This window comes from Sinocyclocheilus grahami, unplaced genomic scaffold, assembly GCF_001515645.1.
Source record: "Sinocyclocheilus grahami isolate Dianchi unplaced genomic scaffold, SAMN03320097.WGS_v1.1 scaffold295.1, whole genome shotgun sequence".
Classification (NCBI taxonomy): Eukaryota; Metazoa; Chordata; class Actinopteri; order Cypriniformes; family Cyprinidae; genus Sinocyclocheilus; species Sinocyclocheilus grahami.
The window spans coordinates 638,374-645,627 of NW_015505474.1; positions in this window are offsets into that span (position 1 = coordinate 638,374).

The following is a 7,254-nucleotide window of genomic DNA, read 5'->3' on the forward strand; positions in this document are numbered from 1 at the left end:
ATATATATATATATATATATATATATATATTTTTTTTTTAATAGACATATTTACATTTTATTTCAATGATCATGTTTTAAATATTCTAAAATATATAAAACGGAAATATAGTGATATATATATATATATTGTATGCAAAAATAATGCAAATGATAATTTGTGTTTCATGAGTTCAGAAACATTAACACTTTTCTCTGCATCAATGCCAAAAAGGGTATGAATCATGCTTTATGAAGAATATTTGAAGGACAAAGGTTAATGATTAACTCAGACTGAGCTTTAAATCTATGAATGTATACATTTGCACGAGGAATGTAAATTTAATTATAAGGAAAATAAATATATATTTTTTATTATTATTATTGCTGTTATTGTTGTTGAATTAAAATTTTAACTTTGTCATTAACCTGCCATAATTTCCCCCCATTTATGTTTCCAAAAAACTCCAACTGAACTTTAAATGTATAATTATGTAAATCCAGATAAGAAACATTTTAATCTTTCAGCATTTGCCAATGGGATACATTTCCCAAAATGTTTTTACATAAATATATAAAAAAATCAATAAATAATTAGTATAGCAGCTATTTTATGTCAAATAAGAACATTTGATGGATTAATGTAATGCATAAAGTAATAGCATATTAGAGTGATATAACGTTTTCTCACACATAATTCCAAAGTGCTTCTAGAATTTTACAACCAACCTTCTGGAATTCTCCTCCTCAGTCTCCTCATTGTGAATTCATCCTGGTTTTCTCTCGATGGAGATCCATTTCCTGTCTCATCATTTTTTAAAGTCCCAGCATGCTGTGTTTGATTATGCTGTTAGATTTACAGATTAGCGCTTTTAATTTACTCTCCCCTCTCTCCCTTCCCGCCGGCTATGACAGGACGAATCTGACTTTCCAAAGCTTCAAATAAAAGTGAGAATCGAGATAGACGAATTCACTAGAATATCCCAGACTTTCTAATGATATAAAAGAGAGAAGTGAACCAACTCACTAAATAAATCAACACTTTTCAGCACTACCATGTACACTGAAAAAAAAGTCATTCATCCAATTAAAAAAATGTTGGGTAATGATTCACATCTATACTTTTTAACTTGAGCCAATGAAAAATAAATAACTTGCCCTATTTATTTTTCAATGGCTCAAGTTAAAAAATATAGATGTGAATCATTACCCAAATTTATTTTTAATTGGATGAATGAACAGAAATATGACACGGAAAAAAATTTATTTGGTTGTGCTTGTAAAATTCAGCTTATTTCTTGAAAAACCATTTTTAAACCAGATGATCTATTGTTGTGCTATTGAAAAATGTGCTGCTAACTCCTCAACGCTGGATGAGAAACATGCTAAGAAGTAGAGAAAGTGAGTCTTTCTGTGAAAAGGACACCATGTTCGTCTCCAGGAGCAAAGCTTTGGGAAGAAAGGGTGAGTGAGAAAAAAAAGATAAAAGACAGGAAGAGAAAGAAATGAGAGACACAAAAGAGACGGGGTAAAAAAAGCACCTTCGGTTCCAGCAAAGGTGAAGCCACACACAGACAAAAGAGTAGAGGAGGAACAACCATTAATAAATAATGACATTATTTATTAATTACATATTATGGATGATGTTTCCTCTTTTTATGTTCTTCATTTTTTACCTCTCTTTCAGTCTTTCTTCCTTTTTGTGTGTGGTTTTGAACTGTGTTCTTGGTTTTCCTCCATCATTAAAAATTAAGAGGTTCAATACACATGTCCAGGTTTTCATTATCATTGAACTTGATGAAGGTTTGTGCATCGATTAATACACTGGCCTGTTTGGCTCCTGTATATGTTGTATCTAAAAGTGAGTACTTACAACAATGAAAACAAATAGTCACTGGATGTCATCAGAGACTCAGAAACACTTATTTTATAACTGATAAAGGTCTTGTCTTCCTGACTCATTCTTATCTCTGACATACCAAGAAAATGCACCCATGGCTGCTCTGCAGTATCTTTAAAAGCTACAACTCTGAAAGTCAAACAATATGTACTTTTGAAAATATATGTTCCTAGGCTTATGATGCAAATGCCAAAAGCTTTGTGGAAATCAGGATTAGTCATAAAATTAATTGTTATTCATACATGTGAAAATCAGCTGATAATTGAACATAGTGGTAACCTGGATCAGAGGAAGATTTTGTCATTGTGTTTTTGTCTGGTGATTAAAATAGTATTTGAACCAAAAAATGGAAAATTTACTCACCCTTAAGGCCATCCAATAAGTAGATGCATCTTTCTTCATTTGAACAGATTTGGAGAAATTCAACATTACATGACTTGCTCACCAATGGATCCTCTGCAGTGAATGGGTGCCGTCAGAATGAGAGTCCAAACAGCTGATCAAAACACCACAATAATCCACACCACTCCAGCATCAATTAAGTGTAAAAAGCTTCAAACTCTTTCTTTCCTTTTAACATAATTGGAACCATTTCTTTAGATTTTACAATGGTTTTCAAAGTAAGAAATTTTTTTTTTGGGGGGGTGGATAGTTATTTTGTGGCATCACTGTGAAACCCCCCATTGGGAACTTTATTTTTAAGAGTATATGGTTTTCCTAAGAACTCAAATAAGTTTTAGTACCGTGTACATACAAATTATGCATGTTGTTCAAATTAACATCAAAATTATGGTCAGTTAAAGAGTGGCATCTGTTTTCTTCGAAACAAGGTACAAAGTCCAGAACCTTCTCTGTTCATCTGTAGTGGAACAGCCTTCAAAAACTGAACCACAACTATAAAGGTATTCCTACTCCATATTAATAACAAAATATTTTCTGTATCTCCACTTTTCTGCATTTCACTACAGCTTTAGGTTTAGTACTACTAGCTAACACCTGATACTAGGGACATTGTTGCCTTATATGATAAATTCCTTGCACCGTTCATTATTGGTAAGCTGTTTTAGATAAGAACATCTGCTAAAATTAATGTAGGATTTTTTTATTATTTTACTTTATGTATGCCTCTAATTGACATTATCAGGGGTAACCCCTGCCAACCAAATTCATCTCAGTTTTAAAGTAGGAGCTGGAATTGTTCTCCAACTCTGAAACATGATAGACTCTCCTCATTCATCTGTATAGTCCAGCAGCAGATGGGTATTGACAGCTGGCTGACATCCAGTCAGAGAGAGCAGTGTGGGTTCACTCTCCTGGAGATTTCTGTCTGTCTGCATGGCTCTGGCTGTGTGGGTTCTTTACATCCGTGAGGAAGAGTATTGGACTTTAATTATGGCTTCTTAGCGGTACAATCTCAGTTGAGAGAGCTACTGAACGACAACAAAAACAACAACTCAAACTCTTTAAACTAGAGGTTTACATGTTCTGAAGAAATTGTGAGTGGCATTTCCCAGTGCAAAACAGTGTTGCGGGTGGTTGCCAGGGTGTTGCTGTAAAGTTTCTAACATGTTTCTTAGTATATTTTAGCATGTTGATAGATAATTATTATTAAAGCAACACTATTATAGAATTTTAGTCTTTTATAAAAGCCATAAGACCTCTATCTCAAACAAACATAAAACAAACTTTTTTATTTGTATAATTTTTTATTTAATAATAGTTCATAATAATTAAAATTGTATCATTATTACTAATACATTTTTTAACAGCCATTTAATAACATGGCTCATAAATATTTTTTTCTTTTTTCCCCAACAGTAATACAGTTTATTGAAGGCCACTGTATGTTGGAGTAAATGTGTGCATATTTTACTATATTAAATTACAACGTTGAACATGGCTCAGTAAATATTTTATTAGATTAATAAATAAAAATAATTATTTTATTATTAATAATAGTAATATTGTTAAGTCCTTTAATGATAAATCCACAAGAAATGAACGCTATAAATCCCAGAAGCAGGCATAGTAGAATACAAATGTAAAGCAAAACAAATAACCGGCAAAGGAACTGAACAAAGCACGGAGTATAAATTAATAGTAATATTGTTACATGCTGGTGCTGTAGACGGAGAATATTCCACAAAAGTCCTTTAATGATAAATCCACAAGAAATGAACGCTATAAATCCCAGAAGCAGGCATAGTAGAATACAAATGTAAAGCAAAACAAATAACCGGCAAAGGAACTGAACAAAGCACGGAGTATAAATAATGGGGCTAATGAAACCGAAACACCTGAGAGTTATAGGTAACCAAGGAAACTAATGAGGAGCTGATCAGAACTAAACGGGGCAAGAGAACAGGAACTGAATGTAACACAATAGAGAAGTTCACACTAAACTTAATTTTAGGCTTATTATAGCATTGTATTTATTTACTGTATCTAAGCTTATGTTAAATTTACACCAAAAGCAAAATACAATCTTCTGACATTTCAGCCCGTACAGTTCTAGTCTGATGAGACCCAAAGTCCCGAGTTTACTGTAGGGAAATCAGGGCTGTGCTGATGAAAATGGCAAGGAACCAAAGCGGAGGAACCGTCCTATCCGTCATGGATCATTGGCTTCCACGGAGAGCTCCATGTGGGGGCTTCAAATCATCAGTACACTAATAGAGTGAACCTACCCAATGGGCCTTATGGCAGCCCATCACATCAACACTTATAAGGCATGTACGAAAACATGCGGATACTCAAATTCATTCACCATGGCATTGCCGTCGCTTGCCTCCATTGATGTGTGTGTGTGTGTTTTGAAAGGGCACTTCAGGTCATGTGGAAGAATCACTCCGGCGCGCCTGTGCTGGAAAATAGCTGGCTAGGTGAGGGAACATCTGTTTTCAATGGATTCTGTCCCACCTCGCCGGGAAGCCAAATGGAAAGAAAGGGAGATAAAAAAGGAAGGAGATGACATGTTGAAAAAGGCATCTACAGAGAGAAAAAGCATTCAGAGAGGTGACTAATTATGCTTCTGATGTCTGAATTCAGACTGTGAAAGTAAATTACACATCTAACAGGCTGTGACTCTAGAGAACCTGTGTTTGGCTCCTTTGATTGCTCAAGGTAATACAAATATTTCACAGATTTTATTTCCCCAGAAAGAAGAGCTGGACGTGCTTCCCATAGATCTAAAATCACTTAATCTCGTTAAGCAAGATGCGATACAGTTCGGCTGACAAAGCACTTCAGCTTTAATGGAGATTCTCTTCAGCTTGAAGACCTCTGGCTTGTGTTTCTGAGAAATCGACACTTATTATCTGGATCTGGTTATGGTGCAACAGCCTGACATTCCAGTATTGCGGCTTTGTGGGGTAAATTTACGGAACGCTCTGCCCATTCCCGAAGAAACACTATTAACCTCATACATTAGCTAACCCTGAGCATATGCTGAAATTTATTAACTTTTACGACCGACGATTACGACGATAATTTCCATTATAAAGCCATTATGAAGTGCTTCAGTAAATGCCTGAGATTTGTGACATAATGGATGAATTACCCAACGGTTCATTCATATTGAGTAGCTGTGGGCCTTTGTACGGTTAGCTTAATTTCGACGTTTCTGCAGAAGGTGAGCAGGCCAGCAACGAGCCTCTTCATTGTATATTAATTATTTGTATTTGATGAAACTGAATGGTCCATTTCTGTGTTTAATCACAGTGTGTTCCTCTGAAAAAGAAAAAAATATATAATATCTTTTTAATATATCGTTTGATTCTCCTAGACCTTAATGAAAAATAAGAAATAATTAGAAAGCAAATGGAAACTTTCTGGTTAAGTGTACTGATACTTCGATTGCTCACCTGAACAGATTCTGAAATGTAACTCTTCTGGAATTTTAGAGGAGATCTCAATAATGTCTCATACTTTGCTCAAAATATTTCTGCAATCAAAAGTCAGATATTTCAGCATGAACACAACTTCTGCATTTGACCGCATCCATAGAAAAGCAAAATACACGATGATTAGCATCTCCTTGAAAGCAATGAGACTAAAATGAGACAGGCTTGCACTTCTGAGATTCACACGATTTTTTCTAGAGTTTCAGAGATGATCTCAGCAACTGTGCTAGATTTACTAAAATATCAAAATAAGGAACCAAAGCGGAGGAACCGTCCTATCCGTCATGGATCATTGGCTTCCACGGAGAGCTCCATGTGGGGGCTTCAAATCATCAGTACACTAATAGAGTGAACCTACCCAATGGGCCTTATGGCAGCCCATCACATCAACACTTATAAGGCATGTACGAAAACATGCGGATGCTCAAATTCATTCACCATGGCATTGCCGTCGCTTGCCTCCATTGATGTGTGTGTGTGTGTTTTGAAAGGGCACTTCAAGTCATGTGGAAGAATCACTCCGGCGCGCCTGTGCTGGAAAATAGCTGGCTAGGTGAGGGAACATCTGTTTTCAATGGATTCTGTCCCACCTCGCCGGGAAGCCAAATGGAAAGAAAGGGAGATAAAAAAGGAAGGAGATGACATGTTGAAAAAGGCATCTACAGAGAGAAAAAGCATTCAGAGAGGTGACTAATTATGCTTCTGATGTCTGAATTCAGACTGTGAAAGTGAATTACACATCTAACAGTCTGTGACTCTAGAGAACCTGTGTTTGGCTCCTTTGATTGCTCAAGGTAATACAAATATTTCACAGATTTTATTTCCCCAGAAAGAAGAGCTGGACGTGCTTCCCATAGATCTAAAATCACTTAATCTCGTTAAGCAAGATGCGATACAGTTCGGCTGACAAAGCACTTCAGCTTTAATGGAGATTCTCTTCAGCTTGAAGACCTCTGGCTTGTGTTTCTGAGAAATCGACACTTATTATCTGGATCTGGTTATGGTGCAACAGCCTGACATTCCAGTATTGCGGCTTTGTGGGGTAAATTTACGGAACGCTCTGCCCATTCCCGAAGAAACACTATTAACCTCATACATTAGCTAACCCTGAGCATATGCTGAAATTTATTAACTTTTACGACCGACGATTACGACGATAATTTCCATTATAAAGCCATTATGAAGTGCTTCAGTAAATGCCTGAGATTTGTGACATAATGGATGAATTACCCAACGGTTCATTCATATTGAGTAGCTGTGGGCCTTTGTACGGTTAGCTTAATTTCGACGTTTCTGCAGAAGGTGAGCAGGCCAGCAACGAGCCTCTTCATTGTATATTAATTATTTGTATTTGATGAAACTGAATGGTCCATTTCTGTGTTTAATCACAGTGTGTTCCTCTGAAAAAGAAAAAAATATATAATATCTTTTTAATATATCGTTTGATTCTCCTAGACCTTAATGAAAAATAAGA